Source organism: Pleurodeles waltl, chromosome 4_1 (genome assembly GCF_031143425.1).
Source record: "Pleurodeles waltl isolate 20211129_DDA chromosome 4_1, aPleWal1.hap1.20221129, whole genome shotgun sequence".
Lineage (NCBI taxonomy): Eukaryota > Metazoa > Chordata > Amphibia > Caudata > Salamandridae > Pleurodeles > Pleurodeles waltl.
In genome coordinates this window covers 919,608,845-919,623,147 of record NC_090442.1, presented here as the reverse complement: position 1 = coordinate 919,623,147, position 14,303 = coordinate 919,608,845, and positions in this window count along the sequence as shown.

The window sequence follows — 14,303 nt, the reverse complement described above, 5'->3', positions numbered from 1 at the left end:
TTAAGATAATCTCTTCCACTCTATGGGCCCGATTACAACTTTGGAAGAGGGTGTTAATCCGTCCCAAAAGTGACGGATATACCACCTGCCGTATTACGAGTCCATTATATCCTATGGAACTCGTAATACGGTGGGTAGGATATCCGTCACATTTGGGACAGATGAACACCCTCCTCCAAAGTTGTAATCAGGCCCTATATTTTTTAATATTTTGGTAGTTTATATACAAGGTATGTAAATTCTATGTTTTTGTGGATGATATTGTTGACATGATATTCCTGTGCACAATGTTTAGGCAGACAATATTTTGTCATACAACCATCAGCAAGCATATGAATGCCTCACTCCTTGAAGTAGATAGGCGTGAACCTGTTGTCAGATATATACCAAAAGCCAGGACTAAGTTTAGAGTCACAAAAGATGTACAAGCTTATTTGAGACACATAGTGCATGCATGATCTGTCTCATTGGCAACTTGATCCAAGTTGTCCTAGTACAATTCTTGCTTATGGAAGCATTGATATAAAGGGCAGTAACATTAAGTTAAGTTAAGTTGCTTCTTATGTGCCACTCCACCTGTGACCTGTCAATCAGTAACCTAAGGTCTAGGTCTCAGAGCCTGCCTGACCATGTATTTCTGAGTCGGGGTTGATGGAGACCTCATGACTGGTGAATATGAGAATAGTGATGCGATTTTGTTAATATATGAATGTATCAGCGTACACATCGACATTGGCTTTTTCAATATTAACATTCCCCCTTTGAGTTGAATTTTCAACTATACTATTTAACCCATCTTTCATGATAGTCACATTATTGGGGGCTTGTTCTTTTTCAGTTTTGACTATTACTACTTCCCTAGTAACTTGCATTCTACCCAACTTGAGGACTGCATTTTTACAGCAGGACATACAAAAAGAATAATATTATGAAAACAGGCAACAATGACGTGCACAGACAGGTCAGCCACCGGGAGAGCCAGGATAACCAGTTCCAGAACCACTCCTGCTCAGATGCCCCTCCCTCCTCATGCACGTCTCTGCAAATGGTGCAATGCTTGGATGGCAAGAATCAGAGTCATGTTGCCCATGTAAATTTCTGGGATAAATGTGCAGCAGGAAGCACCAATCTTGGCACACACCCCTCCCTCCATTGCGGTCATTAAGTCCTACATATATTGATTTTGCATCACCACGAGGCGAATGGCTCTCAGTTCTTGCTTTATCAAATTAAGGCCAAACTCAGTGCTGTTCATAATCTTGAACACTTTCCACCTGGTTATTTGCAGCCAGTGGCTCTTCACTTTCATCTGCACAGTGAAGAAGGGTATGGGCCCTCATGCAGATATTTGTGCATCAGAGAACAGTCTGCATTCTCCTGGAATATCCTTGTACTGAGCCCAGCCATAATAAATAGCAGATCTTTTTTCTCAAATCTGATGCAACAGAGCCATCTTCTTCTTTTGTGACTGTTGGTACAACTCTGACAGATTTTCTCTGGGAATGATCAGGCTCGGGTGTGTCTGGCGATGGAGGAGCAGAGGCCATGCCATCTGGGGATGAGCTAAGTGTAGGCAACTCACCACATTGCCAGTACGTATCCATCAGCATGGGGGTGCCCCATTGCATGTCTGGAATGTGTAAGATTGTGCCACAGTTTTCATTTGTTTCCAGTAATATTGTTCCTTTACCTTTGAAACAGAAGGAATACAGTGTAAGTTTTCCCTTCTAACCACATATATCTATCCACCACAGTATCCCAGATTTCCTGACATGAGGTATTTATGCTGGTATTCAACCCTCTCCTACGAGACTCATTTCTCTTTGTATCATCGAGGTGGATGGCCCTACACTGGAATTTCAAGTCTGGGATCCATTTATTATTAAAGGAGACAACACAAGATACGCTAAGGGCCACTCTGGGACCACAGATGGAAGCAGGAACGGACATGTTTGTGCATTGGTTTTATGGTGCTGCTACCTTTAGGAATCTCTTTTCTGGAAAGTCTTGGTCCAAAGAGTGTCCTCCGCTATGGTGCCCATCCTGCTCATCCCATCTAGCTCAGTTTGAATATCACTAGGGTCGGTGAAAAGGTACAGTAATGTGGGATATTTCTCATGTTGGGATAGATTCAATACTACTCTTTGGGATCCTACTCTGTTGGGTTGTATCTTGGCCCTAATCCTACATATATTTATATTTGGAGAAGGTATTTTGCTTTTTCAGGGGCTACTTCTTGGGACAAGTAAAGCCTCTCAGGGCTACTACATGTGGTATCAGTGAACAGACGAGACATGACTTGGCTGATGGCTTTGAACCCAAGGCGGCCATATGCTGATACCATCTGTTGTATGAGAAGGCACTATATAGCACTTGTGGAATGCTGGTGTTTGGTTTGGTGTAATTATAAGTGACATGGGAGAGATCCCTATGCAGGCTCTGTGTCAATTTCTGGGTGGACTCCATTTGACTAGGCAGTTCTTGGGCAATGAATGGATGCAGCGGCACCCATAGTAAACAGAGGGTATACAAATGTGCACCAATACATATCTTATTGAGCATTGCAGTTCTAAGGATGAATCCAGGGGAGATGTCGGTAGTCCTCTAGAAATGGGGGGTTCCTTAGTTTTGACAGTTTGAAAAGTTTGCAGTGCGGCTCATGAGGTTTTGCTGTGGAAAGTTTCATCTGCAAGTCAGAGATGGTGGACCCGTGCATCTTTTTCCTCCTCCTCGAGGGCGGTAGGTGTTGTGAAGGCCACTCAGTTGTGTCTTTCAAATTTGAGATGCATCCATTTCCTTACAAAATTTCAAATGTAGGCTTCCTGTCCAGGTTGAGCTGTTTGATATGGTAGCTTGGAGTCTTGCATTTCGAGGCTCATTTGAAGCCCTATTGGATAAGATCTAGGTTCGGTTTGTTCATGTTGAAAACACTGCATCCTTGCATGTGTCATCTCAAATCATTTCTTTGGGGTTCTTGTGCTTTTCTTTGGGGGGTGTTTCTTCCACACTTCATTCATGCAATTTTAGTGAGGCACTGGAAGGTGACCCCAATCTGGGTATCTATTTTGAAAAAGTAGGTATTGTTCATGGACGCATTCATTTTTATGGGGTATTGGGCCTCCCCCTTCTCCGTGACTCTGTGGGTTTATAGCAGTAAACATTATTTTTTACTAGGGTGATCTCGTGTGCATGTGGGCGATTTCAGTCCTTAACTACCACTCTGTGGGCATCGCCAACCCCCTAGTATCATATCCCTCCATGTGTGAGCATGGGGATGCCGTCAGTGCAGGCAGTGTATTTCGATCTGCATGTTTGCGGGGCAATGTATATAGAGGAGCGTGTTGCAACAGAATGTTGTTTGGTGATCGCAACGTGCCCTGAGGTCATGTGTATACCCCTCCAGTCTTGGCATGTGGCATGCAACATGACTCTCCCTAGTAGCACCAGGTGTCTTGACTATGCCCTTTTCCTGGAGACTTCGTTTGGGCTAACTTTGGGCTTCTTTTTATTGGTCTTTGGGCACTTCCCTACATCTTCACATGATCTCTTATCTCAATTGTCATGAACCAGAGGGGGACGGAGAGTTGTTTTGCAGTCCCCATGTGCCTCTGATATTGCAGTGTCCAAGATTGAGATTATTGCTTCCTCCAGACAGTGTGTGTAAGGTCTTGTGTGTTGGCTGAGTGCAAGACCTAATACTTGGGTGAGCATATGTCTGCATTCTATTCTCACTCAGAGCTGTGATGGATCTTTTCTGTCTCCCTTTCCCCAGCACCCTCTCTTCCTTGGCCCCCATCTTTAACAGAATATTTGGCCCTGCTGTTTCCAGCTGTAACAAGGGAATACTAACCGGTGACATGCTTCCTTTGGTATTTTGGAGGGGTATGACCTGGTGAGCAGGCGTAGTTTACTTGGAAAATTTTGAAGGAAAGGAGGAAGCAAAATACCTCTGCATGGAGAGTCCAGTGAAAGGCCAAGATCTCGTCAAAATATGCTCAAGTGATAATAATGGACTGGGATGCTTGGTTGTGAAGTCCCTCTACTGGCTCAAAGCAAACAGGAAACCTGGCTACGACACTGGAGGACAGCTTAGTTTTGGAACTAAAGGGTGCCTCCATTTGGCTGGAGGATGCTAGCTTTCTGGGGGCGATATTGGGACCACACACCATGAAGGAATTTTGGTCCCGAGCTGGGTGCCCGAGAATGGGACCTTCTGGCCTGGCAATCTGAACCTGTTCAAATTGACTTGTGGGTGTGGGGGACCTGAGTTCCTGCTTTTAAGCACTGGTTGGGAAGCAGCCCCTTCCCCCTCATCAGACTGCCCTCCCCCTGAGGTGAGGCCAGCACACCCTCCCTTGGGGGATTAGCAGCAGAGTGGTGCCTCGGCTCTCTCCTAGTAAAGGCTTGAATCCCTAATGTTGTCTCGTTGGTCTTTCATTTGAGTTTTGGTTCAGCAAATTTTGAGGTGTGTGTGAAATGGATGCATCGCATTGGGGGTTTTAACTTACTGCACGTTTGCGTTCTGTGTTTGTGTGAAGGCATTACTTCCCCAAACAGTTACCCCTCCCTGCCATGGTTGTGGCCCTAGTTTTTGTTGGGCTGGGTTCCCTATCTGTGGTTGTTCTTTGCCACATGTTTGTCCAACTACCTGGCCCCTGTTGAAGTGGTGCAGCGGAAGACTGACTTCCCTGCGGCTGAGTGTAAGGCGCATTTGAGTTTCCCTGGGCTTGGTTTTGTGGATGGAGGTTGTGGGGAGTACTGGGCCCTGCTTATCGACCTCTGTTTGTGATATGCCTTTTGTACCATCTGTTAGCCATGTGGTCTTTCTGTGGCCTAGTAACATTCTCTAAGTTTTAGCTGCTGCCAACCTCCCTCGTTTCCATCATTGTGGCTATGTTGAAATCCTCTGGGGTTTTGCGGTGGAGCTCTTTTCAGAACAGATGTCATTTTCTCGTTCGTGGCCAACGCAGCCCCCTCGAGGGCGGCCTTTTTCAATTTGTGTTGTGCCAACGTAGCTGTGTCTTTCTGGGTTTGATCCTTCCCTGTCCTTTTCTTGTTTCTGTTGAGCTTCTGTCTCCCACCAGGGTTTGGTGTCTAGTCCTAGTCTCTTGATCTGTCATAGAGGAACCGTTGATGAACAGTGCTTCACTATTTAGCCTTGCTGATCCCCTCCGGGGTGTATGTTACGCAGACATGGATCTTCTCCCTCTCTTGAAGATTGTGGGCTAGGAAGGTGGCTAGGTTTACTAAATGGCACCATACTATTTTTAGTGATGGCCTGGAGAGCATCAGTTCATAATCCAAAACCTGTTTTGTAGTCAGTGTGCTCTTGCTCTTATGTATGATCGTAGACACTGAATGTTCTGCATACAGTGTCAGTGGTGCCCCATCACGATGGAGGTGCTTTTGTGGACAACAAAGGCCACTACTGCTCGTGCCTGCTCACATGGGAAATGATGCTGCATGACTGATTCTGAGAGCCCGCTGTAGTACACAAGAGGTTTGTTCCTCAGGGTATCCTTTTGTGTCAGGACTGCTCACATGACTCACCTGTCACTGTGGCTGAATAAGAAGAATTCCTTCTCACAGTCAGGTGTTCCTTATATGGGGGAGTGTGTCATATTTGTCTTGAGCATTGTGCATCTCTGGCATCCATGCTAGTTCCTCGTGGCCAGCTTTTGCCTTTTTTATGCCTCGAGTAAGGGGGCAACGATCGTGCTGTAGTCAAAGACCCACTGCCGGACGTAGTTGCATAGTCCTAAAAACTTTTGCATGCCCTTTTTAATTTTCAGTGATGGCGTAGCCCTGATAGAATCTGTGCATTCCGACATGATCAGCCGACCACCCGCTGAGATCGGCTAACCCAGATAACCGACCTCCTGTTGTACATGCTGCATCTTCCTCTTCTCTATTTTGTACCCTCTCTCGGCAAGTGCAGTCAGGAGGGCTATTGTGTACTGACGGCATCGGTCCTCAGAGGACTGCATATCAAGATGTCATCAGAATACTGTATCAGGTTGCTATTCGATCAGAAGTTAGAGAGGTCCTTCCTTACTATTTGATTGAAGATACGTGGGGACTCACAGTACCCTAGGAGTGATATAGCAGCTGTCTCTTCACGCAGCTGCCTCCCAAATCTAACTTGAGAGGTTTTGTGAATGGGAATCCTCTTAATTGTGCCCGAGAACCCCTCCGTTGCCATGGAGTCTTTGGATAAGGGTACGATCACTTCCTTTAAACATGATTTTGTTGCCCCTGTGTCAATTAGGAAGCTGCAGTGTGTTTTTTACCAGCACTGTCATGGTGGATTCGTCCTCGGACTGTCAAGTCACTGGCAGCACAGGACATGTGAAAGTGAGTGTGTGTGTCATCCACTAGGCACAGGACTGACCTATGTTGGCCCCTGCAGCTTATTTGGTTTTGGGAGCGGAGGGGGGGATTGTGCCATGGTCCCGGCTTTGGGAGTCACCTTGTACTACTTCCTCGAATCCTGCTGCTACGTGCTTTATACTTCTGAACCTCTGCAGCTGCACCCTCACTGGTGCTGCCAACTTCTGAGCCATTGCAGTCATAGCTGTTCTGACCAGGACCACCTGCTCACAGCTCAGGGATTTTGCAGTAACATCCTGGTTCTGTCCCAACCAAATCATGTTCTCTCTCTCTTTCCTTTTTCCCTTGACTTGCTTTCTTTCCCACTCTATGAGGCATTGTTGCATGCATGTGAAATTCCAGTCGGGAGATTTGCCCTCCTTTATCTGATGCAATCCTCTGCCATAGCCATGTCATCTGGCTCAAATGACCCTTCCCTAGGCCAGGGCCAGTCAAATTGGTTCCCGTCCTTAGTCCAGTCTGCTAGAAGGTCACAGAATGGACATGAAAAGATTTCTTCTTTGTCTCTCACTGCTATCTTCTTTGGGATCAGCTTATAATTGTTACGCGCTTAGTCCCAGCAGTGCCCACTCTTGTTGTTGGGACCCGGAGCACTGGGACCGCTTTCCCCACCCCCACTAGTTGTTTCCCTGTCCAGAACCTGTCACTTGAATGTGTTCACCAGAACCAGTAGGAGTGTATGTTCTCCATGCCGCTGGGGCTTAACGGGCCAAACCTGATGGATGGAAGGGACGAACTTCAGGAAGCTCTAGTGTTTGTCTGGGGTGGTGCTGGGATTACTAGGGCTTGCTGCTTAGATGTCTGTGTGTGTGTGTGCCCTTTGTGGCAAAACTTGTTACGTTTTTTAGCCTATGTGGGGATCTTGGTTTGCATGTGTTTTAGTGGCGACTTCATAATAACTTGGGCAGGTTTTAGGGGACAAATACATCTCTAGCGTTTCTGCTTTTAGGGAATCTTACGTTCTACTCTAATTGTGGGGAAATATATACACAGGGATAGCTAGTTATAACTTCTTTACTATGAGCTCAGCATTATTTGCAGGTGCATCAACATGAACATTTCACAACCACAAATAGTAATGCATGTGAATGGTCACAATCTAGAAGAAAGTGCAATTGTTAATTCAAACGACATGACATTTGGCATCAAATAGCAAACTTTACTTTACTTTGGTATTAAATAGTGATTGTAAAAAATAGCAACACCTTGTTATAGCACATTGGGTCAATGTCAAAACACAATATTCAAGACAAAATACAGCTGCATTAATTTCTCAGCATTACAACATACAAGATACATAATTTTGAACTATAACAAAGAAGCAACTGACAGAGAAAAAATGTTGACTTTGTGAAATATACCTTAACCTGCTCATAGTGCATTCTGTCCTGTGACCAGGGGAAGCTCTGTGTGTTACACAGGACTAAGTGAGCCTGATAGTCTGTCAATATCGGCTCTGGGACAAAAATGATAGCAATTTATGCAGAGAAACGAAATAACTCAACAACCACAGTCCCTTCTTGGTTGAATACAAGCTACACCTACTCTCCCAGATTTAAATCTTTTTCCCTAACATTCGAATCACAGCCTATATCACACCCACAGGTCAGGTGTACCCTCTGTGTGATGCCCAGCGTCCAATCGAACAACACTGCTCACTTCTTTCAGGCGACAACAGTATTAAGAAACTGGTAGCACTGAGAAAACTATTTTAGACTAAAAAATAAGATAGAGGTGCCGGCCTTATATCACATCCTGGACCCATGCGTTCCAACTGTTATGCCCAGCAGTTCAAGTGGTGAGGCCTCAACCCTGTATTACACCCAAGTATACCATCTGTGTCATGGCCAGCAGTCCAAGCAACAAACAGCATTCACCTTTCCCCACATACTGACTATTGAAAAAGGTGATCATTGATGAATCAGGTGGGTGGCTGCTGAACAGAGTTTTCTGGCCTTCTCAATTATATCTGTCTGCTCAAGCTTCTGGAGCCCCTCTTCCACCTTTGGTCACAGATGGAACGTCACTGTGTGGTGTTTTAATGCTACTGACTGTATAGATTTATGAATATGTAACTGTAGCAAACGGTCCTTCAGGCACCCAATCCCTTCAAAAAGCTGGCCAAACTCTGCTAGGAGACTCTCCACAGTTCCAAGGTGCACACTGAAAGCAAACAATAATAGGTTAAGTTGCTCAGCCGTTCTGCAGCATAGTAGCATGTCAGACCCAGTCTTTTTCACAAACACTCTGGTGCGCACTGAAGTCTCCTCATGAGATAATGTGGTGGTAAAATCCCCCGCCAGCGGCAGCAGTTACGACAAGCCAAATGAATACACTTGAGTCGATGTAGGTTGTAGCTTAGGTTGGATGGGAAGAGTTGTCAACAGCGGCTGCACCAGTACGTTAATGGAGGCCCCAGTGTTAATCAAAGCCTGAATCTTGTGACCTGCAAGAGAAACAGAACATCGTGGTATTCGCTTTCGAGAATGCCCTCCCGGCTGAAGAGCATGTATCACATGGACAGCCCCTTCTTCCTCCTCATCGTCATCCAGATTGTCACCTTCCCCTGTGACAACAGATGGCTGCACTACATTGATAGTCTTGGATTTCTGCGATTTTGAACTCGCCGAAGAGCGACACACCTTGGCGAAATGATTCATTTTATTGCAGCTTGAACATGAGGAAATGGACCGCCACACAAAAAACAAGTACATGAGCCCATTGTACCCTTTTGCCGACCTTTTTTCTTCTCCGTTACTGCTGTGGTGATGGCATTCACAGGTTTTGTCTTCACCTGCGTCTGCAATGCTGCTTCCATATGGGCCGAACGTACTTTTGCCAGTTCTTTGGCTCGGCCCATCGTGAGAATATTTGCTATTGACATACCAGGTACCTGTAGTATGTTTTCTCACAACTTCACAGACGCACAACCCTCTATGAACTGCGCACAAACCTCATCTTCGACATCCAACAGGGTACAAGTGCGTGCTAACTCTTTCAGCCTGGCATAAAATGTGTTGACTGACTCATTTGGAAGTTGTATAGTTTTCCTTAACAAAAAGCACTCATAGTCCAGATTCGCTAGTAGTTCAAAATGAGCGGTTAAGCCTCATTTTAATGACTGGTAAGTGAAAGGAAGTCCCTCTTCTACCACAGACATTCCCAGTTTATGAATAGCTGCACCACCCAAATGCAAGAGCATGGGACTTCGTCTCTCATTTTTCAGTGCCGTGGCTGCAAAATAAATTTCTAACCTATCCACCCATTCCTTCCACCTAGCTGCTTGGGCAGACGGAGGACCCTCCTCAAGAAAAGGTTCTAACACTGGAACTGACGACATAGCTGTCTTGTTGTCTTTTCATGCAATAACTGAAGTTCACTCACACCTGTGACACTCGCCGTAAGGTGGGGGGCAAATGATGGCTCCTCTATTGGACAGGCTCTAAACTTGCACGTCACCGTACAGGTGGCCTAACATAGATGTCCATGTATGGAAAGCCTCACTGCCACCTCTTGACCTGTATAGTACACAGTCTTAGGAATGATAAACGTCAGTGGCCCAACATGTGCCCTTGGTGTCACTCAATGTAACTGCTCCTTAAACACAGTGCATGGAGAAATAGGGGTTCTTCCTTCACAGTCTGTGTGGCACATGTGCTTAATAATGCCCTTTTAGTGTGCACTCAGTTTTGAACTGTTTATGTCCTTTTGAGGATTTGTAATTTATTTATATTTCTTTGTTTTTCTGCAAATTACTGACCACCCTGAAGACTATGGGCGTGGGTCTCGTTGTTCCCAAACACCCCCGCTCTCCCAGCTCACGGAGTCTTCACTGGTTCAGATTACACTGGTGGGGTTGTCTGTTGCCCCAGTGACGGTCAGTTCCCCAGAAACTGCCTGGGCTCGCCCAGCCAATCACAGGGAGGTCCCGCCTCCCTCAGCTCACCTCGACGGGCCTCCCAAGGCTGCTCCAATGACCAGACACCACCTGACTCTTCCGGGCCGAGGACGGCAACCACGTCTCTGCGGCCGCTGCGCACCAAAATACTGCAGCCACAAGCCCTCAAAAGACAGCGCCCACTGCGCGATCGTGGTACAAGCCGCATTGCTGGAGACACTACGCTGCCTCCCATGCCACAGACAGCAGGTAGAGACACGAGGGGATAGACGCCCTTCGCTGCCAAATGTTACATTGAGTGATGTGGTATAAGGTTGATTAGGCCCAACACCGCGAGTTCCAACAGTACGTGCACGTACAAAGCACAAGACACAGAATGCTGGCTAATGGCCACGAGGGAAAATTCCCCTGGCCTTTTATTAACACTGGTTAACGTCACCGGTTCATACTATTCTTCAAACACACTTTAGGGGAGCCTCACGCAATTCCCCTCCACTAGTGGAGCTGGCCCATGACGAACACAACACAATATGTGCTTTTGCATGCTGCACTCGCAGTCTTTGTTGGCAGCACCATGTTCTCAGTGAGTTTTAAACTCCGAATAGCAGGCAGCAAACGCGCAGGGAAGCACCATAGGATCATTGGCAGGAACCTTCAACTTGCTGTTGATTTGCTTGCACTGTTTGTTGTTCTTGCGCACAACCATGTGTGCTGGTCATCCGAGTGACGAGTCTTTGTTGCACATGCTCTTATTTCCTAATGTGAAGTGCTCTATTATGCCCAGGTTGCCTGTCCATATCATTGGGAAAAGGACATGTTGTGTCGTTTGAGTCCACGTTAAAAAAAATATACAAGAAGCCTAGTCATTTATGCTGCAAAGGACAGAATGACAATAACAGCAACATGAGTTACGAGAAAAAGTGCTGGAAGTAACCGAATATATTACTATCGTAATTAATTCTAATGTATGCAAGGCAAATAATGCTGTGTTTGAAATGCAAACCAGATGCTAAAAGCTCCTAGATGTACTTTCTGTATTCCCTTTCTACATTGCTAGGATATGCCCGAACATTCGCATTAAAGCATCACAGTCTTGTCGAAAACTGCTAAGATAATAGTATTATAAGCACTCCTGAAATGTATTCTACTGTTAAAATAGCTAATGCTTACCCCCAACAGTGTAAAACCATCAATTCGAAAGAAAAACAAGATATAGCCTTGTTGAGAAGTGCTGGAGGTTTGCTACCTGTAGACCTAGGGCCTGATATAGACACTGGGGGGCAATCCATCGCACATCAGGGTGGCAGAGGTCATTTCCCGCCTCACCAGCTAGAGTACCGCCTGTCCTATTATGAGATGAGCTCCACCCCAGCAGTGATCTCTCTGCCTTCAGACAGAGGATGCGCCGCCACCACAGCTTCTCTGAATGCACCGAAACTTTAAAACTTTTGTGTGCACTGTGCCCCCCCCCCCTCCATCCCCTGAAACAGGTCAGTGAAGTTTGACCCCTCCCACGTAAGGTACCCCAGGCCAATACATCAATACTAGCTAAACCCCTGTGAAAATATACTGTTTTGGGCGTTTATTGGAAGATTTGGATGAGTGCAGTGTGCCTAAGGCCAGGGCTATATTAGTAATTGCCTAGTTCCATGCCACATCTATTTAGCGGAGTGAGTGATGCTCACATTGTTGCTGCGTAATTTGTACTCCTCTTGGCTTTTTGTGATTGAAACATACATTGGGCTGCCTGTACATTGTTTTCTGGATGAGGAAAGCCTTCGAGGCTGGTTATTACCTGTTCTGTGTACAGCGAAGAAGGTGATACTGCAGCCATCCTGCAGATGTTCTGCATATAAGTGAAGCTTTCACCAATGTTCCATGTGCTTTACATGCTTTCTACTTGATTAAAGCTTACCTTTCACTTCTGTTGACCATGCTGTTCCTTTACTCTGTATGAAAGCAGCTTATACTCTTGCTTTCCGTTGCTTCACCTGCTCAATGTGTGAGAGAAAGTTCTCCATTGTTGCTGTTTTTTCTGTTTGAGAGATGCTAATGTGGATACTGTCTGTTTTCCGTGTGCACTGTTGATTCCCGGTGGCCTACCTGCTCGATGTGAGTGAGCAAAATTTGCACTGATATGAAAGTGGATGCAGTGCTTAGAAAAAGTATGAGAACTATGACCCCGAGTGCAATCGGACAGGTCAGCGAGTGTGGGGAAAAGCACAGATAGGTGGCTAAAAAGAAAAAAGTCTCTATTTTGTTTATCTTTCACCTCTAGATAAAGGCGTAAAAAATGAAGCACACATAATAAATAAAAAAATGAAAGTTAAACTTTTGAGAAAGTTACTATTTTTATGAGAGACTTTGGATTTCTCTGAGAGAGAACGGTTGTCTGAGAGTCTGAGATTGTTAAGACAGGCCTGTCAGGCCTGGTGAAAACGCTAGGAGCCACTTGAAAGAGACAGTTATAAGTCCACTCAGGCAGAATATAAAGAGAAATCGCTCTACGGTTCCAACAAGCTGGCAACAGTTAAATCGTCTAGCGATCTCTTTGAGTTAGTCAATCTGTTATCCACACCCTCAGTGCACTCCAACATAGAGGGATCTCAGGATTTCTGTAATCAAATGTCGAGTTTCTTTCACATAAAAAATAACATCCTTAATATTTATTAAAAAAACTTGACCTCTTTAAATTAGAGTCCTTCTACTCCTTTACAAGTGGACTTCAATGCAGATTCAAGTATATCAGAAACTAAGATAATCAGAGAGAACCTAGCAGCTCCCCTCTCCTGTTTTAACCCTTTATACATGAACTGGCAGAGTCTTATCTCATTGGTACGAAGTCAGGTGGTCCTTCTGAACTTTGTCTTGCCAAACGTTTGCAGATGGGAGCTAATACCATTGCTCCACATCTGATAGCAACTCTGAACAAAGCTATCACTTCAGACTGTTACCCACAACTATGGAAAAAAGCTGCCAACAAGCCTCTCCTCAAAAACCCTAATCTGGATCACTCTCCCCACGATTTAAAAAACTATCTGCCTATTTCCCTTCTGCCTGTACCTATTGAAATCCTGGAAAAGCACCTGAACTCCCAGTTGATGGCTCATTTGGAACAACATGAACTACTGGGTGTCTCACAGTTTTAGGTTCAGGAGTAACTATGGGATTGGTATCAGCAGTTGACAAGATTCAATCCATAGTTGATTAAGGGCAGACTGCATCCAAGATCCTTTTGGTTCTGTCCACAGCCTTTGACATCATCTCTCCCACCCTGATTGAGGGTCAGCTGCAGGGGATCACAGGTTCAGCACTGAAGCTTTTAACATCCTTTTTGAGTGCTAGGTCACAGACGGTAATTGTGGATCAATTCTTTCTGGGGTAAATCACCTTCCATGTGGGGCTCCTCAGGGCTCCTCCTTGAGACCTACATTATTTCATTTGTAAGTTTTCCCACTGGCAAAGTTTATAAGGTCTTTTTGGTTCCAGGCTCTCTCTTATGCTGATGACCCACAAATAATTGTGTCAATCACCAAAGTTATATAGAAGCAATTGCCACCAATTTCAAAAACCACATGCAGGCAGTAGCCATTTGGATGGGCAAAAACGATCTTAGACTTAATGGAGGCAAGACGGAGGTCTTGATCTTTGGTAGTCAACCATCCACATGGACCAATTTGAGGTGGCTAGATATCCTGGGTACATTACCCACTCCAACAAAGAACCTTGGAGTACTGGTAAACAAAAACCTGCTATTTGATCTTCTGGTCAATCGAATGGTTTCGACCTGCTTCTGGATGATCAGGATTCTTAGGAAGGTGTTTCCTTACATTCCCCTCCCGGCACACAAGCAAGTGGCTTTGGCACTGATCTCATCTAGGTTGGTCTATTGTAATGCATTGTACCTGGATATTAACAAGACTGCAATAGCCAAACTTCAGTTGGTTCAAAATGTGGCGGCAAGACTAATTCTTGATGTGCCTAAATGTCAATCAGTCTCGGCAGGGATTCGGAA